Source organism: Crocodylus porosus, unplaced genomic scaffold, assembly GCF_001723895.1.
Source record: "Crocodylus porosus isolate Cpor-Errol unplaced genomic scaffold, CroPor_comp1, whole genome shotgun sequence".
Taxonomy (NCBI): domain Eukaryota; kingdom Metazoa; phylum Chordata; order Crocodylia; family Crocodylidae; genus Crocodylus; species Crocodylus porosus.
In genome coordinates, this window is record NW_017728918.1 from 86,468,191 (window position 1) to 86,490,319 (window position 22,129).

Sequence of the window (22,129 nt, forward strand, 5' to 3'; positions counted from 1 at the left end):
CCCACTCTCCCCATGCTAGATTAACTGTGATTTTTTTTCCTTTCTGCATCAGGCCTTAATTAACAGACACTTACAATATCATTGCTATTCCTAACCTCACCTGCTTGGTTTGTGGTTTGTGCCTACTGAAAGACTGTTTTTGAGTACATATGAGTGTAGCGTAGGAGGGAGGGCTCACAAATTGAGAGGATGGATGGGCCAGTGGTTAGGGTGTGAGCTTGTACGTTCAGTTCTCTGTTCTGCTACAGATTTCCTATGTGACCTTAGGCAAGTCATGTAGCACACATCTATGCAGCAAAATACATGTAGTGTTGTGCTATATGTTAGCATACCTGTGACAGTTATGGTAACAGTTGAGATGTTGTGACAGGGGCTTTAGCAGATTATAGCAATCAACTTAGGTCCACAACAGTTTTTTTCCTATGGCTACCAGCCTGTGCTAAAGCCCCAGTATTGCTGCATCTTTCACTGCCATGGTTATTACCCAAACAAGCTGGATCAAAACTAGCACAGGTATGCTACAATTACACCTTCACTTTGCCACTTAGATGTACCCTTATGCTACACGCTTCAGTCCCCAAAAGAGGAAAATAGTAGTCCTTTGTCTCACAGGGCCTTGTGTGGATAACTTAAAGTCTACGAGGCACAGAGATACTGTAGTACTGTGAGCCATCCAAGTGCACCAGAGGCATAAGTCAGCATGAGTCCCTATTTCAAACACCACACAAGCAGGTCAGCCCTATTTCCTATTGTCACCAAGAGAAAGTTGCTGGAGCTTCTTTGGCAAGAGGCTGAGCCTGAAGCATAGGTAGAAAGAGCAATTTTAAATTCAAAGCAAATCTGTGAGAAATTAAACAGTTTTGCTGCACAGGGATTTGTGGATTTTCAGTTTCAGGACTTGAGGGCTTCCTCTAACATTCATTTTGAAACTCAGTCAAAACCACTAAGGCTCACTTGATATTGATAAGAAACCATAAACAAACACATGTTCAGTTGAACATTGAGCAAGCATTCAAAACACCCTAACAAAAGCTTTGTACAAGCCTTGAGTTGCAGGTTGGTAACAACCTTCCCCAGACTAATTGCATGCGGCTCTACCTTTTACAGCAAACATTTTGCACAGCATTTTCCTTAGAAGAGAGGGTTAAGATTTCATTTGAATAGAAGAGTTGACCCAGGGGCAGCAATAGCAGTACTGCAATCTGCAATGCTTGTGTGTTCTGTAATGGGTCACCTGAGTCTCCAGTCCATGTTTTATCCACTAGGCTACATCTCCCATTATGAGAAGTTATATCTTATTTACAAAGATAACACACATGCCACTGCAGCCATTTAATGACACAACTAATGAAAATATGCCAGTGCCCAGGACAAAGAGATAAGCCAGACGCAAGAAAACTAACTTCTAGAGGGTAACATAATAAGACAGAGAAGTAAAATCCATTCACCACAAATGCACAACAAATCCTAACAAGTTGTCTCGCAATTACAATTATCAGTTCAAGACTGCGTCTGCAACCCTGAGTGCTCTAATAAAAAATACAAGATGCAAAGAACCACAGACCAAATGTTGACTGACCTTTGAACGGGCCATTTAGTAGAGAAACTGGAAAGAGTTCCTGAGACCTTCTGAAACTTGCAATTTGTACCATTACAATGTAGTGCAGATGAAACTAGAGAGGAAGGTGAGTAATAAAACACATGTGATCTCAGAGAAAAAGATTTTAACCACACAAATGCATTTTCTTGTCTGGACAGACTGGCATCTGATTCTCTTGCTTCAGTGTGAGGCAGAAAGTGGCTGCTGCTGTATGATGCACAGCAACACTGAGCAACAGTTCGGAGCACATGGCGAAGACCACTCACCCAAATGAACTCAGAGAATTTGCAGTGCTTAGAAGGAATGTCACTTCCCAGACTGGAGTCAATACACCATCCCAGTGCTGCCCCTACCCCAACCTAGGTTATTCCTTCAGCAAGAACCCACTGAAGTCAAGAGCACCGTTACATGAGCATTTGTCAGATTTGATCCTGAAAGGGAAGAGTGCCACATGCCACAGCACCACCTATCCATATTTACTAGGAAAGTGGTGCAAATATTTTAGCATGCTAGGGCATTCTTTTAATTTCATGAATCAGGCTAAGAAAGACATATTTACATATAGTATGACCCAGCTTCTATTGGCAGCACAGGTGATTGATGAAAATAATTCCCATTAATGTTAAGGGGAGTCATTCACATAAATCCTGCATGCTTTAATGGCCAACTAGCCCCCCTCTGTGTAGTATTTTGTGGTGCTGCATTTAGCAAGTGCAATATAAACATGGCTAACTCAATATGCAAATAAATTCAAGTATTTACTGAGCCATAAATGTTACTAGACACATTGTTCATTCATCATTTACTGAGAAATGGATGGAGGTTGCCAGATGGAATCAGGAGATAACTTATTAATATACTTTTCTGTTGCAACAGGGAAAAGGCTACAGAGCCCCTGCATATACATGTATTAATAATAATTGAGGGGGGGTTTTTTAAAGATATGCTCCCGTCTGTTTATTTCAGTGCATGTGTGTGTTTGTGTGGCAGTTGTCCACATCCAAATAGTTTTCTTGTACCGTCATTGTCTCTCCAATAACTTGACTCCCTCTTTCCCCACTGCAGCAGGATAATCTTATTCAATTGCAGTGTGTGTCCTTGCTCAGGGTATGGTTGATAACTTGGCAGTTTCCAGTTTCCCAAACTACATGAATGAAATGTGCCTGCCTAGGAAAGACAGGTCACTCTCTTTTAACTCTTTGATTTCCTGACACCAAAATGAGAGAGCTTTCTTTAATACCAAGAAAATAAGGCAATAAACCTCTCTTAAACTTTGCTCCTGGAATTAATCTTGGTATTGTTTGACACAGCATACCATTAGCATAATGGGACTTCACAGTAGAGGAAAGCCAGCTTGTACATCAAGGAGACTCTAAGAATGCCCTGAGTATATTATCACTGTCTCTTCAAATCTCCCTCCAGTTGCCTAAGCAATAGCTGTGACAGGAAGGTGCCTCACCTCACTGGTATGATATCCAGGAGCATCCACTAGTATGCTATCCACAAGGCTCACACTGGGACCCTGGGAGCAGCCTCTTAGGACATCAAAATAGTACCATCAAGGCATGGCAGGAGGGGAAAAGGGAGGGCCCCTGAGGAGCTGGAGCGGGGAGGCAGGAGCCACCAGGGGGACATCCCTAGGTTGTGCCCCTGCTACACTCAAGGAGAACCTCCAGGCAGCGTAGACATACACTTAACCTTCCCATGCCCGAATTCCCCACCTACAACCCCATCACCACCTTATAACATGTCCAAGAGGAACTGTGCAAAGTCATGAGGCTGAAACGTCAATCTAATGGGTGCTTGAGGCCCAACATATTGAGATTATTTGCATGTTCAGGGTAGGGATGATGCTTTTTAAACAACTCCATGTCACTAAGGATTTTCCCCATATTATTGGAAGCTGTCTCTCATGCTTTGAGGAGCCGGGGGCAGCGACAGTGGGTGTAGCACAAAGCCCCTCTTGAAAACTGTTGTTGCCAAGCCAACCTGTTCTTTTAAATGGAAATATCAGAGGCATTCCCCTCAGGGGCCTCTTTTTTCTAGAATACTTTTTAAAAGACAAGAAAAGATACGCTACAACATGAGGGAGATCTTCAACAATATTTGCAAAAGAAATTTACTCTGAATGTTTGTCCTGGAGATATGCTGAGCCCCGGATGAATGTTTTCTGAGGTGTGTTGTGAGAGATTTGTCCCTCCCTGATGCAGCTGGGACAGACTATAGCCACAAGCAGGTTTCCAATGTAATGCAGTAGCCTGGTCTGTGTCTTTCCCTCTCGTTCATCCACTGCCCAGCACCTGAAATACTAAGTATCCTCACTAAGGACCTGTATTGCTAGAGGAACGGACTAGCGCTGACAAAACCTTCTACAAAATTCAGAGATCCGGAAGGCAGAACATTTATCTGCTCTGGTTACTGCATGTGCCGGCCAACAACTTCCTGTCATCTCACTCTCAGTTATCAAAACACTTTGGGACCTTTTGTCCAGTACAATTTTGGAAATAAATGAGTAAATGACAAGCTAATTTCCTAAAAGAGAGAGTGTTCAACAGAAGTATCTAGGGGGAGAGAAAGAATAAAGCTAATAGTATATTACATTAACCTCATACTGATTTGCAGAAGGTATCTCTCACATATTCTGTGCTCAAATAATTAAAGCACAATCAGAAACACAGAGATTCAGGCAGGGGACAGGAGAATATATTTGCCCAATGCACAAATACATCATCACTTTTACTGCTGTTCTTAGGAGAATTACAGAATCTGCAGAAAGCAGGCATGCAACCCTACCATTCACATCTGAGAAGCAATTTAAAAGGGAAAGTAGATTTTTGATTTTTTATTGTTTTTTTACAGATGACTTGTGCTGCTTAGGATCACAGAATATGTTATATGAATGCCATGTCACACTGTGGTGACATGCCACTCCATGTACAGCATCTTTGATTAAGTTTTTGTTTCTCTAACTAAGCGAGGCTTACCTATCTATTAGCCAAGCTGCATGGCGACATATTTGTGCTGCCTTAACCAAGTAACTGTCTAGGTCCTGGCTATATATTTACCTGACACAAATACCTGCTCAACTTTAGGATAAAAAACTAAAAGCATATACTGAGCAAGTGTATTTCTGTGATGCAATAGGCTTTGAAAAGTATGTTCAATGGTGTATGTACATGTAGATGTATATATACATGCATGTGCGTACTCTCCACAAAGAAGTTCAATGCCAACATTTAAAATAACTTAAACGTAACTCATATAAGCAGTTCCACCAAAATCAGTGAAACACCACAGTAAGTGCTCATGTGACTAATAGTAAACAGGTGTGTAGGATGTTCAGTCTGGGGAATCAATACCAACGTGTGTGTCTTCCTCTAGCCTCCATTAGGTTGGCATCTTTCAGAGTCACTATGCATGTGTCCTGTCTCATTTAAAAGGATTAAGAAACCATAGTTAGATGCTTGGCCCTGACCCTGGCTCTGTTGCTTTATCCCAGAACTGCAAACTGATCAGAGAGCTGTCTGCAAGACTGAGAAGAGATTTCTTCTGACAGGAAAATCACCCATTTCTACATCCTCCACTATGTGGGTAGGGATTGGACAGGACAAGGTAAAGAACGTGATGCCCCACCATATACTCAATCAGTATAGTAGTCCCTGTGGAATCACAGGAGCAGATATTACTTAGAGCAGCCTCAAGAATGGGCCATAGAGGAAGGGCCATTTCAGTCTCCAGTCAGCCTGGTAGAATAAAAAAGATGGCTTAGAGCCATTTCTCCTTTCCCTTTCCATTCAGGTGCATCAAGTTTATCCTCGGTGTGGCTGAGGATGTAGCCTCTGATGTTTAAACTACTAAAAAACCAAGTAGCCTATTTTCAGCAAACAATGCAAAACTTCTTCCAGAGCTTACTTCAGCTTCCATCCTTTTGTAGACTTGCAAACTGCAGATGAGAAACAATTATTTTTTATGGGGAAGATTGCTGAGTTACCTGGATTCTGATGCCAGCCATATACTTTTCAGTTCCTAATTAGTATTCATTAGGAACCAGATACTCCAAGTGCCAATGACTCCCTGGCCAGTACTTTTTAATGGATAGCTAGGTAGAATTATATCAGTGTGCAAACATATACAAACAGATCTACTTATAAGGGATCCTGAAAGGTTTTCAGAAGCAAAGTAAAGGGTGCTCTGGTAAATCAAAGACATTATGTAGGGGGCAAAGACGAGGAAAGAGAGGGTGAATAGAAACTTTTTCTTTGCATCCTGCACTTGAAGAGGATGCCACAAATGAAAAAGACAAATGAAAGCACATGGGAGGCTAAAGGCTGGCATTATAATTCAGATACTCTTGTAAAATGAAAATGTTCTGGGTATATAAAGGTTCTAAGGAATCAAAACAGACTTCAGGGCAGTAGCAAAATGTTCAGTACCAGACTAACTATCCGTTCTTAGGTGTAATGTAATTACAAATCTAGAGGGTACCTGGGCAGTTCTATGTTCTGTCCAATTTTATATTTGTTCCTGAAAGAAGCAGTAAATCTCAGGGAGGGACTTTGTAATTTTTAGCTTCTTGAGACATTTTTAATTATATTAGAATTAGAATTATACAATTAGAATTATATTAGAAATTAGAATTTTTGGCAAAATACTAACCTCATCTTCACCACAAAACACCCCATTTTGCTGTCAAATCCTTCAGCCTTTCCAATAGGAAAACTTGGCACAAAGGTGCTCATTTAGATTGTAATTCTCTTTAATTATTTGATATTTACCAATAAGAAATTATTAGTACCTTTAAAACATACATATATCCTGATTCTGGTGCACTGTTGCATAGAATGTCTCATCTCTCTGGTGCATAGACATAGTCTTAAGGAAAAAAACCCACACTTTTAACAACATAGCATTAAGAGAGGTAATGTTGTTTCCATTCTATAAGAAGCCAGTTCTTCTTGGAGCAATGCCCTAGATCAAATATTTGCAATTTTTTTTTAATTTAAGCCAAGATTAGAATGTTTTAGCAATCACTTGTTAATACAGTCACAGCTTCTGAAGGCCAATGAGATTTTTCATGTGAGAACTCTCTCTCATAAATAATGCTTAATTCTTTCCTTCAACTACCAGTTAGCTGCGGCATGGGAGTGAGCCCTGGGAAAAGGGTGTCACTCTTCAACCTATGTCCCCTATTTAAAAGATAAGCCACTAATGATGTGATATTGCTGAAAATCCATTTCAACAGTGCCTGATCCAAAGTCCACTGAAACCCCCAGCACTGAGCTTTGGATCAGCCCAGTAGCATTTTGGGAATTCCATTTCTTCAACTTATTTTTCTCATCAACAATTTCTTGACAGCTTTCCTTACCTGTACTGGGTCCTCGTGCCTGATTTATTTGCCGTGTTTGTCTCAGTCTGCAGGAGTTTGGGGCAGAGGGAAAGATCTTGCTCTCTCAGTTGCGAAGTGCCACATGCATTGTTTTTAAGTAATGAGTAGTAATACAAATAAACCAGCCAGTTAGTTGCAGCAGACTGAATGCTGTCGTTTGCAGGAAAGGATTTCTACATTCCTTGTTTGCCTTCTGCACAAACCCAAGAACATACAACAAAAGAAGTTCCTTTGGCTAATAGGGCAGGTTTCTCTTTCTACTGCTGGAGATTTGAGCCATCTCATTGCTGAAGCCCACTACTACAGACTCAAAACAGCTGCAGTGAAGTCAAAAAGGCCAGTCAGTGCCCAGCCCTTACCCAGGTGCTCACGGGGTGAGCACACAAAGCCTTCCTTCTGATTTATGTGGTCAGTAGAAAGCCCAGTGAGTGCCCTCCTTGGGGCACACAGCATCTCAGAAAACTGTGGTCAGGACAAGGAGACAGTAGTGTTATACCATGACCCCCGTACATAGTCTGAACCAACAAGATGGCAAGTGTATTACTATAACCCCAGAGGGATACAACAGGTGCACACCATCCAAATGCTAGGACAGTGGTTCTTCACCTTTTTATGCTTGAGATAACCTTTCATAACTTCTGTGAATTGAGCTGCACCCCATTTTAAAAAGCTAATTTATTTATTACCGTGTCTGCCTCCTTTCACAGGGGCCAGGCACTGGGAGTGGGGAACAGCCAGACAGGAACTGAGCCTGAGCCTGTACTTATCTGCTTATCTCCTCACACCTGCTTATCTCATCATACCTTGGGGCACCCTTCAAAGGATCTCACAGCACCCCTGCATGCCCCAGGACCCCTGTTGTGAATCACTGTGCCAGGAGCTCGGAGGGGCAGTAGAAGGTCATGCAACTTAACACAGGACTGGCCCCTAAAGACCTGACTGAGTCCAAAGAGCTCACTTACGTAATGACAGGTTTGCCAGATCAGACCCGTGGTTTTCAAAAAGACATGGGTCATATGGAGCACAGGAATGATAGTGCTGTTTCCTGCTTTTCTACTGGTGGCCTTGATGATTGTGATGTTATCACCTGCAGAATAACATAATTTAGCAGCAGGAAATCTTGTCATTGATCTAGTCTTGTCCTAGTATGGGTCTTCCTGCTGTCTCCTCTTCAAAACTCAATGAAACACCACATGCCTGGGGCATGAAACAATGAGAAAGGAACAAAGGGGCATCTTTCAAACCCCCAAATTAAAAATCAGTATAAGTAGCAAGTGGTTATTTTCTGAAGACATCTCATTCTGTTCTTGTGGAAATACACTGCCAAGGGAGCTAAACTGCAGCCTCTTTCTAGGACAGCTTTTCAGTACAGTCCCATTCACTGCTGTCAGCACCTACTAGACTGTGCATGCTGTCAGCCTCCCCAAGAACTCTCATTACCCTGAGCTGTGAGGAGGCACATAGGCGTGCTTTGGAAAGCAGAAGTTATACATGTTGTGTATGCAAGTTATTAACAGAAAAGGTTCCATTTTGCACTCATATGTTTATGTAAGCAAACAGTTGATTAGATGCTTATACATTTAAAAACAAATATTTGCATATTAATAGATCACCTCCCCCGCAACACCCCACTTTCTAATTTCAGACAGCCTGGAATCACATAGAAGAAAATGACATTCAAGTACAGCAATAAAAGAAAAACAGAGAACAATATATTGCAAAATTTAATTTGATTAGCTTCAAGTTCTGGGTACAACATATCTGAAATAATGGGTAGTGCTATAGCCCTGCATTTTTTACTGCAGACAAGGAAGTTTGGGGGCAGCTACAGAGCTCAGTGGATATCTGAGGGGGGGCCAGGGGAATCTCACTGCAGTTTCTTCTTTATAGGCAATGTGCTCACCACCATTCAGTCATATGTTATCAGGCTGAGGCATCTCAGAAGAAAGCCAGCTCTTTCAAAATTAAACATCAGCTACGCGTTTGCTGTTGTTTTAAAAGTGCTTGGGTTAAATATTTCAAATAGCTCTGTGTAGAAAATGAAATGTCAGATCGCTCCATCCCTAGTGTGTCCCAGGCTGACTAAAGAGAGCATTTCATGAGAGGTTTGTCTCAGGAGGTTTTCATCTAACTCAGGAAGTGCATTTTGCTTTTCCTTTTAATTTTCCTTGGATCCATTATTTACACAGCACCCATGGATGTAATTCTTTACAGCCCAAAGTATTCTTGCATTTATTAAATAACTTGCAGGATCTCCCCCCTCCTATTTTATAGGAAAAAATAATTATGAAATCTTAACATTTAAAAACAAAGCAAACCAAAAAAATAAAAGAATCACCTGAAGCCAAACACACAGATAACTAAGTCTAAAGAAAAGCTCTAAAACTGAGCATTTAGAACTAAAAGCTGTATCTGCAGCAGATGCAAATTGAAGTTGGTCCACTGAAATCAGTGGAACACCATGGATTTACACCATCTGCTACTTTGGCCCTTAAACACTTATTCTAAACCTAATGCTGTCAGCATAGTATCACTGAGGAAGCTGGAAGTATTGTTGTAATCTTTTTTTTTTTTTTGGGTTACAGTCCTGTCAGCTCAAATAGTAATATCTTCCAGGTATTTACTACCTAAAATCCTTTCTAAGACTATCTTACCTTTTTCTTTGTACAATTTTGCAATCATAACCCCCCCTCCCCCAACTCCCTCCTCTCTGCCTATTTTAGAAGACAGTCTCCAGAACAGTTTTAAAATAGGAACAGAATTAAACTGAAAGTCCTCCCAAGCAGACCAATAAGAACATCTTCCTTCTGCAAATTTGCCTTGGATTCCTGGAACATACCTCCTCTGAACTGAAAACCTCAGTGCTACTTTCTAACAAATTAGCATTTTCAGATAAAAACCCAAACAAAGCAAATGAAATTCATAGCCTCTGTCACTCACTAGCTAGGGAAAGGGAAACAAGTTTCAGATATGTCAATTGCTAAATTACTCACTGAGCAGGTTGGACTGTGCCTTCTTTCAACGATTCACTCTTTGCAGCCTGTGCAGGTGGTGATGGCTTGTGAAGTTAGGGAGAAATTTGAGAGGCTAACAGGATTTGCTCACACATTTTGCCCAGGTGGTCTGTCTTCTCTTAATCAAGAAATTATTTGTCCCTGGTGTAGCAATAATTAAGCCTATTTTTAAAACAGCTGAAAAGACAAACACACACAACTAAGCTAAGGTGTTCTCCTTTGCATCCTTTGTAAGTTAGATGCCTCCTGTTCTTAAAGGTAAAAACCAGCAAATCAAAATTGTGCCTTCTTTAATTTCCAGTAAAGGATCCAAAGGATTAAATTCAACTTAATATGTGATTTGATGTTAAAAAGATGATTTGCCTAAGAGTCCACATTACAAACCAAAACCCATGGTATAAATACTGCTGCTGCTATTTAAGGAAAGAAGCTTTTAAAAATGGTAAAGACAGGAACCTGACAAAAAAGGAAAGAAAACCACTTTGATTTACATTTGAAAAAGCATGAATATACTCTGCATTCATGCATTCAAGCTGAACTTGCACAGAGACCTACTGACCACTCTCAAAAGTCTGCACATTTCTTTATAAAAGTATCCCTGAGAAAATAATATCACTTGTATGACTTAGTTAAGGTGCGGTTTGGTGTACAGAGAAACAGTGCAGCAGTGTCACTATGTGCACGTCTCAGACATGCAGGATCCAGTTTAGGAATTCCAAAGTTAACATACAGAAGTGCGTATAACCAAATGACAGCTGCTTAAAATATGGTTCACCAACAAAATCAGGCACAGATAAAGAAGCATGCATTCCCCTTACCTATTGCTTATGTTAAAACACTGATCAGTGCTTTTACAGAGACGGGCTATTTCGACCTAAAGAGCAGATGACTTTCAGCACATGTACACGGACCATAGCAAAAGCCATCTTCTCCCTGTCTGTTAGTGCACTGTAAGTCTCCAGCAGCTCAGCTCTCCAGCTGCAAACATCTCATTAGACTAATGCATTCAGCACGGGCACAAAACTCGATTTACCATAGCTACAGCAATGAATTTCCATTACGATGACAGCTTCAACCACATCATGTCCGGAAAACCAGCCAACCACTGCCTTTTAAAGAACACACACATTTTACACAACAAAAATGAGGCCTGTGTGTCGTGTTTCCTTTTTCTTAGCAGCTAAACTCAGAAAAATGTGCCATTTTTTATTTTAGACTCCACAGAGAGAGGTAAGGGCATTTTCATTCTTTTTTTAAATAGCAATGTCCCTTGTAATAACATAAATTATACTATGACGAGCAGAATGGGGGTTTGTAACATTTCTGTTTTAACTACCCCTCCTCTGTTGCCATAGAAACCAGACTGTATCATCATCTCTTTGTCCCGATTATGCGGCAATGTGGCCCAATATTGAGCTTGCATGATACCACAGACGCAGACGACCAGTTGTTTGATTTTTGGGTAATTAACATAGAAATCAAAAACTGGGTGCCACTACTGTTTTAGTTCATGATACTGCCTGCATGTGAACAGCATCACACACGCACACACACACACACTCACACAGCTGATGTATATGGAGTCTGTGGTGTAATCTTATATGTATGGATAGGAAATGATATTCACAGTACATGGAAATAGCAAGTTATGATAGCTGTAATGTGGCACGTCTCATAGTGAGGGACTGCTCTTCATCACATTTAGATTGTAAACTCCTTCAAGAAAGAGTTGTGTCTTCATTCATTTTGCACAGGACTAAGCGTGCTGGTGGTGCTCAAAAAATCTGTAATAAATATAATAAATAATGATCATTATAAGGCTGTCGTGCTCCACTGCTTCATCTGTACTAGATGAAATTATTCCAGCCAGAGTTCCAGTGGTGGTCGGGAAGTGTTACAAAGCTCCCAACTGTCCGTTGCACACATTCACCAATATTGTTTCTAAGTATTTGTTACAAACCCAAATCCACTCCTTTCCAGTATTATTCCCATTCACGTGAATGCTGCAATGGGAACACACAAGAGCCTTGATTATGCTCTTGTTCTAGTTTTACACTGGGATAACTCCACTGGTTTCAGTGAAGTTACTTGTATTCACATTGGTATTGAATGAGATGAGAACTGAACCCAGGATATGTTTGTACAGGAGTAAATGGAAAGAGGAATAAAACCTTAAGAAACATTCCACTCATGTAAGTCCAAGAACCTTGTGTGTAACGTATTCATGGAAAAAGGACTATTTTCACAACTGTAAGAAGTTAGAACTGTATTTATCTGGCATACAGCTATTAATCAATGCATGCCAGGTAAGGAGAGAGAGTCCACTTTGCATCAGTGGCCACCTGCATGAAGAATGCATGCCAGAAGGTCACAAGAGGGGATTCATTCCTCTATTTGTTAAGAAATCTGCTTTTAGAAAATTTCTCACCTAAGACAGAAATACAAGCAAGGGAGGCACACAGCTCTGGGAGCACTGCAAAATACACTGTGCACTTTTTATCCCCTAAATTCCTGAAGCCAACAGGTATACTGAGCCGGTAAGGCATGTTGCCTTCCCTCCCCTTTTCTCAGTGAAGTCTAAAGAGAGTGGGAGAGAGGGAGAGGGAGAGGGAGAGGAAGAGAGTGTGTAAAAAGCAAAGGGAAGATCTGTTCAGGACTGACACCACCTGGGATCAGATCCTAAATTCTCCCTCTCTCCCTGCTTTTTTCTTTTTTTACAAAAGACCACAGCCCATGCAAAAGGCTACTACTCAGGAACAACCCTGCAAAACATTGGCAGGGACACCAGCAACCCACCCCAATTCCCAGTTTAAATTTCCAAAAGGTGAAACAGGAGGAATCATTAATGATCCAAAGTGTCTTGACAGGGCCCTTTAAAAAGCCTTTCTTCTTTTCTAATCTGTTAAAGTTTTGTACCATGATTCTCAGACATCCTTGTCTTTTTACATTTCCTCAGCAGATGTGTCGTTGCTGTGGCTTGTCAAGTCCAGTTATGTCAGGCGTGTCATGCACTGTTACCAATGTCATCTGACATGAGCTGGCTGACATAGTGGCACAGTAATACAGCATCAGTCTTGATTATTTCCTCTTTTAGTGATATTTTTAATTTGGTAGTTTGATTTTTTTTTAATTTATTTCAAGACCAGATTTTGCAGTCTTCAAATAGCAAAATTTCCTCTGACTTCAAAGAAAGTTTTGTTCAGCCACGGATCACAGTATTAGCTCAACTAGGGTCTGCAGAGCCAAATGACAGTCTTGGCCTTAGGTATTTGAGACATATGGCTATTATGAAAGGTAACTTATGTTGTAGACAAAAAAGAAGGGTTAGACATTGTGGAAAACATGGCCCAAATGTGAAACAGAGAGATGGACCAGGTGCAAAATGCAGGTCCAGTTTTTGACCAGCACAAAACTGGAATAGGGGTTTGATTCAGGCACAGGGCTTTGATTTAACCAATTTGTAAGAGATGGGCAGTTTACAAAACTGAGATCAGCATCTGCTTTTCAACCCGCTTCCCCTCAGAGAGTGGGGAGTATGGAGTTAAAGTGAACATAGAGCTTAAGTTGTATATGAACAGAAGTAAACAGAACACCCTGCAGAAAGAATGTATTAAAAAAAACCCAAAGGCACGTGTTTAGAATCTGTCACATGGTTAATTTTCATTAGTAAAATAGTTATATTTCAATTTCATACAAATTTATTCAGGCTGACTGCACACTCCAGAAGCTGTGTAGATGTAGAGGATGACAGTACAGTACTATAGAAAGGACAGTGCGTTCTATTCAATTCCACAGGATTTTCCATAATAGAAGGAGAGTGTAGTTTTTCAGTCCTTTCTTCATATGGCCATCTTCTGTTCATAGTAGAGGGAGACCTGTAAACTGATTGTTCCCTCTCCAGTTGCTCTACTTTACGTGTGGTTCTGCAGCCATGTATTAGGAATTCTGCTGAATTTTATAGGTCCCATTTTCAAAGCCTTCAAACAATTTTCCCTCTCCTCCCCCCACCAATTTCAAGTTCCATTTTGCACTCATATGTTTATGTAAGCAAACAGTTGATTAGATGCTTACACATTTAAAAACAAATATTTGCATATGACTTTCCTTTGTACAGAGAGATGTCCAACTCTGTGCTGTGCATGTAGAAATAGAGTCTATGTACAGAACACTAAATTCCTGCAGGCATAAGTGTGACCACAAGAAAGACAGGTATAAAGACAATAGAAGGGTTGGAGTGTTATTGTAGCCACAAAGGTGCAGGAAATGTGTGAGAAGCAATGTGTCTTTTGGTAATATCTTTTACTGGACTCTACAGTATAGCTATGACAATCAAATAACAATTCTTTTCACTTCTCTACTACATTTTATCTAAGGAAAATACATTCCACAAACACTCCCATAAATTTGGCCTTACAACTACCATCTCTGAGGCAGGGTGTGGAGATACTGAGGTAGATATATCTGATGACTTGAGGTTAGAAAGACAATCTACGAGCAAAGGTATCCTATCTCCCAGTCCAATTCCTTACCCTAAAACATCCTTCCTCAATGTAATTTTACACGTCACATTCAATGGTTTAGAAATCTCTTTTTAAATCCATCATAAAAGAAATGGTTTAAGAAGGAATAACTTAACTCTAGTCCAGTGTATGAGTAACTGAACTTTTCCAATTTTAACCTTAATTGGCTTGGTGTTTGCATTTTTTCTTGCTCTCCAATGCAAACATCTGAAACTGCTGTTGTCCTGGTTGCCTGTGACGACAATTTTATAGGGAGTCCTAAAGCTCATAATACTAGATAGCCCTAATGAACACAAGTACATGGTAAAGTAAAAAAATACTTGCGGGCTTTCTTTGCTGAAGTTAAAAATATTTTCTGCTGCTTCCTACAGTTAGTTGGAGCAGTGTAACTTCATGTTTTCACATGCAAAGAAAAGAATTACCCATTGCTCGTCTTCAAAAAATTCCACTGCTTCCTCATTTATCTTAGGATAGCCCTCGTCCGAGATCTTCAAAAGTTACATGTCTCTGGGTGCCTCAGCTTTTGGCATGCAACTTGAGAGACCTTGAGCAGGTCTGATTTTGAAAAAGTATGAGCATAAACCCTCAGAACCAGATATTCCAAACTGGAAGCCGCAAAAAATGGAGATACCCAAAAAATCAGCAGTTATTTTTGAAAATCTCAGTCCTCAAATTAAATTCTCTCTGGCTGTCATAAGCCACAGCTTACTTCACAGACATTGTCCCTTTGTTTCTCTTCTCCATGTTCCTTCCAGTCATCTGTCAGAAGGCTCCTACATGCTCGTTCACATTGTCTCACTGGCTTTGGTACAAGATCCTTTTCTTCTGCAGCATCTGTTATCTAAACCAGCCTGACTATCTCTTCAGCCTCACTAATTCCACAGTGAGCATCAGATTTCTACTAAAAATACTTCTTTTTTCTTTGTGGCATTGCATCATTTCTGCCTCCCACTTCTGTTCATATTTAACTTGGCAAAGCAACTTGGAATGGTGTTTGCATAAAAGACTCAATAGTAAATAAAGTTGTATAGCAGTCCCAGAGTTGCCCATTGTAAATCATCAGACATCCTACAGAGCTTTCAAACGCTCCCTGCTCTGCATAGTGATCTCTGCTGAACAACACTCAAACCATGGTCTAATTAAGAATAGACTCCAAGATGTCTGTCTTCAGCAGTATTGGTAACATTTTAAGACTGAGTATTGGTAATTTTTTTTAATATGAGCCTGATTACTAGTGCTAGTAGGAATCTTTCCATTGACTTCAACAGGCTTTGGATCATGCCCTGTGTTTAGACTTTGTGAACTTTATCTTGTTTTACTTTTAAAATTCAGATTCTTCTAGCTGAACAGAAACCTGAGCTATATACTAGAGGCTAAGTAAAAATATTTGGGGAGGTTAGATTGGGTTAAAAATGGCCACCTGATCTCACTTAGTTAGCCTGGGTGCAGACCTTATACTTAGATTGACCTAACCAGGGATCTAAGTGCCAAGTGTACAGAAATTCAGGAAGTTCAGGTCCATCTAAAAATGGCTGACCTGATCTAAGTTAACCATACCTCAGAGGCAATCTAACTTAGATCCGGACCGGCAAGACTGATCTCACTGAACTTCTGTACCATTCCCACACTTTTCCTACACCCCCCGGCACTGGGCTATTTTTATCCCCCTGGTCCCTGGCAGGACCTGCCACCTCCCCTGCCCCACGTGATTTACCTCAGATGCCATCTACCCCCCTGATTCCTCCAATCCCCTTGCAGACTTGGCCTGCCCCCCTACCAATTCCCCCAAGCTCCACCAATAGCCCTACTGCTAGCTCCCCCCATGACAACTTACCTTAGATCGGGTGGCCATTTTTAACTCTACCTAACCTCCCCAAATGTCTGTAACCTAACCTCCCCAAATATCTGTATGTACCCAGAGTGAGGACAAGTGAAACCAAAGAATACTAGACTGGCTCAATGACCACTTCACCCCTCCTCCCCAGCAGTGTCTTTGTTTTAGGGTGGGTTGCCTATTTTAATAAATGCTCATCATTTATTTTTTCAGCCCCTTCCTGTGCTGCTTTTCTTCACAAACTTTTTAAGCAGAAAAAAAAAACAAGGAACCTATGAATTCAACTTTCAAAGCAAATGTCAGAAAAACAGGAAAAAAGAAGCTGAATGAATTGTCCAGAAATGAAGAGGTAGTTAGCAGTAGAGCCAGGATTAAAACTCAAGAGATTTTCAAACCCATCTTAGTTCCGAGACAACACATTCCCCTGAGATACAGCTGAGATGTGGATACGAGAGCAGCAAAGGCCATGGGAAAGGATGGATTCAGACTGTTTTGTATTTGTCATTTCCTAGCATGTGGATATTTTTTGTATACAATAAAAAATAAAATAAAATCTTATAAAATCTTTCATGGCCATACCCTAAATTTAACCCATAATACCGCTCTGCCTTCTCAAAGCCAGTTATTGTTACTAATAATACTGGGCAGGCATGGATAGATAGTATCCAGATGTCTGCCCCGAGACAAAAAAATTATACGGCATCCAACTGTCATTTTCCCCTCTGAATGTATTATATGGTGTTGCAAGATCAGGGCACAAAAGTAATATTGTAACATCTAGACTTAACTTGTGACTCTGTATGCTTTTAAAACGGTAGGATTGAGGGAAACAGGGTTGATTCCTAAAACTGTGCACTGTAAAGCTAATTTCAGCTGAGTGGTAACTCTGAGGGCAATAGACAAAGGGCTGCACAAAATTCAATTGCACCCCTTCCTCCTGCAGAGTTTCTTACACCTTCTGAACAGCTTTTGCAGATCCCTGTCAAGACAGGAAGCTGCTCCAAATGGACACCTGGCAGATCTGGCATGGCATTTTCTAATGCTCTTGATAATTGACACAAACCCACCCATAAAGCAGGGATGACTCGGAGGTTCAGACTACAGCACAAAATAATTTTTGTCCTGAGTTTGTTTTGACTACCTTCAAGTTTGATCTCTTTCAAAAGTTAATGACAAGCTGTTTTTATTTTTATCCCTTTTTATGCTGTATTCCAGATGCATGCATCTTTGCAACATTATAAAATAACTTAATCAAAAAGTTATAGCCTGGCCAGATGATGAAAGTACTCTCCCCAGTTAATGGCTATTTACATGTCAGGAACCATGGTATGAACACCTAATGAAAAAGGTAGGGTGCAAAATTCATTGTTGTCAATGGTCGATTGCTTTATAAGGACAAGAGACAATTGTTGGGATGGACACCCTAAACATTGCTCCTAAGAAGAAACACTAGCCTACAAATAACAAGTACATTATGGGGAGAAGAAAATTACCGTGGGGAATTCCAGATTCCCCAGGCAGAAAAATGTTCTGGAGGACTTTGAGGAGCCCCAGAGAATAGCCAATACATTAAAGATGGGGGAGGACAGAGTGAAAAACTGGCTTGAAGGTACTGAGAAGGTGTGTGTTAGGCAGAAGTCTTTGGAAATCCCCATGCCTTGGGCAAATCCTAGTCTCCAGCTGACAGAGTCAGGAGAAAAGTAGGTTTCTGAAAACACTGACAGGACTCTCTGAAGGACTGTGCTGTGTCTAGATGAAAGTTTGAAAATTTTTATCAAGGTTTATTTTTCCTATACTTTGTCCCTGTACTCTATGGTCAACTTTTTCTTGCACAAGTCTTTCCCTTCTTTGTAAAAGCAGCGGCTATGGGGGAGTGACAACAAATTTTGGGGTGGCTGCAGCCCTCCCTTAGCCCTGCTCACAGTGCCACCACCACTCACCCTGAGCACAATCCACCCCACCCTGATCCAAGGGCACATACCTCTGCAATGCCCTTCCAGACAAGTGGGGGTAGCAGCAGCTGGAGCCGCTGGATGAGTGGGCAAGTGCTGGACAAGCTGTTTCTGGATGAACAGTGCACAGTGGGGGGAGCTGCCCCACTCCCTGTGCCTGCTGGATGAGCCGTGGCTCCATCCTGTACCTGCCCTACCCTGGCTGGGCAGCACTTGCCCCAGCCCCTGTCCTAGCCCTACTCTCTTCCTCACCACGGGGGGCCTTAATCTGCCCACCCACACTTCTTCCCTTCCCCCCCCCCAACAACAGGCTTACCAGTTGGACACTGCTGTTCGAGCTGCTGGGCTGTGGTCCTCACTGCCTCCAAGATGAACATGGGCCAACAATGAGAGGTCACAGTCAGTAGGGCTAACCGTACCTTGTCATGCATCCACAGATGCATGTCTAGCAGGCCCGAGGAGGTGATCCTCCCCCTCTATGCAACACTGGTCAGGCCGCAGCTGGAGTAGTGTGTCCAGTTCTGGGCACCGCACTTCAAGAGGGATGTGGACTGCATTGAGAGGGTCCAGAGAAGGGCCACTCGCATGGTCAGGGAGCAGCAGGGCAGGCCCTACAGGACCCGAACCTATTCAGCCTTCACAAGAGAAGGTGGAGGGGGGACCTGGTGGCCGTCTAAAAACTCACTAGGGGGGACCAGCAGAGTTAGGAAGAGACCTTGTTCCCCCTAACGCCCCCGGGGATAACAAGGAATAAAGGCCACAAGTTGTTAGAGAGTAGGTTTAGACTAGACATCAGGAGGTACTACTTCACTGTCAGGGCGGCTAGGATCTGGAACCAGCTTCCAAGGGAAGTGGTGCTGGCTCCTACCGTGGGGGTCTTTAAGAGGAGGCTTGATGTCTACCTGGCTGGGGTCATTTGAGCTCGGTTTTCTCTCCTGCCCAGGGCAGTGGGTCAGATCTGATGATCTACAGGGTCCCTTCTGACCCTACCTCTGTGAATCTATGAATCTCCATGCTGTGCTGTGGTTGCACATGCATGGGCCATTTATCGGCCAAATTATCGGCCACATCAAGCCTGTTTCCGATACAAACAATTTTCTTTATATCAGTGCCAATCTGGTATCAGACCGGTGTACTGGTGCACCTCTAATGACAATCATTGAAGAGCTGACTTCTGTGGCTTCATCTAGCAATGAATGGGTGCAGATCAAACCACAGGTTTTGGTGTAGATGGCAGTGGGAGTAGGGGGATTTGATTTTTTTTAGGAGAAACTAATCAGAGAAATTTACAATTTACAACCTACAGTTTAAGACTCTGATTCAGAAAGGTATTTAAGCACTTGCCTTCAAGCATTATTTGCATGCTTATAGTTAGGCAAGTGCTTAAATATTCTGTTGAACTGGGTTCTCTTAATATATTTACTATACTCTTCATATCTCCACTATATATAGAACATACTAAGGGCTCAGTGAGATTAAACTCTCTACTGTTATCTACTCCAGACAGAAGAAATGTCAACAAAATTAATGAACTCCCACAGATTGTCATTTTATTTCAAGCATTACCCTGTAATTTAAATAATTCAATTCTTTAAACAATTACATTCAATTACCTAAGGATTTCTATAGAATCATCAAGCATCCAGGGCAAGTTGGAAGGAAATTAATATCCCAGTACAGTCTAAAAATGTATGATCAGTAAGGTGGGAAATTTGATTTTAAGGTAGGGTTCATGTACTTTTACAACAACAAAAAAAGTTAGTAGTTAGTGAATAAGCAGTATTAATAAATGGACTCAAGGAGAGGCCACATGTCCAAGATATACTGAATCATTTTATTTCCCCTGAATTTTTCATCATTAGGTGTTTCAGTTTAACAAGGTTTGCATCTGTAAATGTGTTGAGTTCCTGAAATGTTCACATGCTTTTTCCCCTTCTCCCACGATGGCAGAGAGATGACTTTCTCAGTGCTAGTGAAGGCACTGAGAGATGATTAAGAGAATACATTTTAGCAGTTATCTTAATTACAAGAACAATATCATCAGTGATCTGGAAGATGGGATGGAATGCACCCTCAGCAAGTTTGCAGATGACACTAAACTGTGGGGAAAAGAAGATACTTTGGAGGGTAGGACTAGGATTCAGAGACACCCCAACAAACTGGAGAATTAAACTAAATGAAATGTCATGGAGTTCAGTAAGGATAAGTACAAAGTCCTGCACTTAGGATGGAACAATCCCATGCACCGATACAGGCTGGGGACTTACTGGCTCAGTAGCAGGTCTGCAAAAAAGGTCCTCGGGGTTATAGTGAACAATAAGCTGAATATGAGCCAAATGTTCCCTTGTTGACAATAAGGTTAATGACATATGGGGCTGCATTAGTAGGAGTGCTGCCTGTAAATCAAGAAAAGCGATTATTCCCCTCTATTCAGAACTGGTGAGACCAGATATGGAATATTGTGGCCAGTTTTGGGCCCCCCACTACAAAAAGGATGTGAACAAATTGGAGAAAGTCCAGCAAGGGCAATGAAAATGGTTACGGGGCTGAGGCCCATGATTTCTGAGGAGAGGCTAAGAGGATTGGGCTTATTTAGTCTGGAGAAGAGGAGACAGAAGGGATTTAATAGCAGCCTTCAAGTACCTAAATGGTGGTTCCAAAGAGGATGGATCTCACCCATTCTCACTGGTGGCAGATGACACAACAAGGAACAATGGTTTCAACTTGCAGCAAGGGAAGTTTAGGTTAGATATTAGGACAAGCCTTCTGACTAGGTGGGTAACAAAGCACTGAAACAGGCTACCCACACAGGTCGTGAAATCTCCATCCTTATTTAAGACCTGGGTAGACAAAGTTATGGTTGGAATATTATAGTTGGGGATGGTCCTGCAGGGGACTAGGCTCTCAATGATCTCCTAAAGTCCCTTCCAACCCTAACATTCTATGATTCTATGAAATTTCAAGAAAATATTTCTCTAGGGAAAACATCTTCATATCAGGCCCGGAGATTTGTGAGCCTTTAACAAAATATCACTGAGTAGGAAAACGAAATTTAGACCCCTCTGAGAAAGCCACAGACCCCAAAACTTATACTACTGCTGCTTCATGCTTGCAGAACAGCTGTATGAAAGATAACAATGCATTTTACATGTGCTAATTAAGCCAATATGCAGGCCCATAATCATCTTTCAATCCCTGTCACTGAAACACACAATTTTACACAAATTCTTTAATCTGACGGAGTTCACTGGGACTTAATTCAGAAAACACACACGTGATTTGCTGAATAAGAATGCACTTAAACCCCTGCTTAAATGTAAGTATTTTTATATATGGTTTGCTAAACTGGGGGTGCAATAAGTTAGAAAAGCAATTTGAGAAATAAGTAAACTGAGGCCAAGAAAGAGTAACGAAAAATCAGCAGCAAGTCTGGGCACAGAACTAGGTGTTCAGCCTTCCTCCCCTTGTCATTTCACTGCTTTGCAATGCTGGTAAGTGTGATGTTGTGTAAATGAGATACTTGATGATGAGCTCTCTACTAGTACTTACTAATCAGGAAAGAGTTCTTGGAATATGAAAACATCAGTCCCATGTTCAGCATAAATCAAAAAGGAAAATAAAATGTTAGGAATTAAGATGGTAATTGAAAACAAAACAGAAAATACCTAAGTATTTTCCATAGTATGACCACATCTTAAATAATACATGCAATACTGGTTTCCCCACCTTAAAAAGATGATAGTAGAAGTCAAAAAGATACTAACAAGGGCAACAAGGATGATCAGGGATATGGAGATGCTTTCATAGCAAGAAAGCCTAGATA

General features: G+C 41.2%; 1 long non-coding RNA gene across 1 annotated transcript; it reads left to right on the forward strand.

Moving 5' to 3' along the window:
• The first annotated feature begins 11,113 nt into the window (after positions 1-11,113).
• On the forward strand, positions 11,114-16,608 carry LOC109312245. Its single transcript, XR_002101776.1, has 2 exons — positions 11,114-11,230; positions 16,568-16,608. It is a non-coding gene; the product is annotated as an uncharacterized LOC109312245 (long non-coding RNA).
• Positions 16,609-22,129: the final 5,521 nt, after the last annotated feature.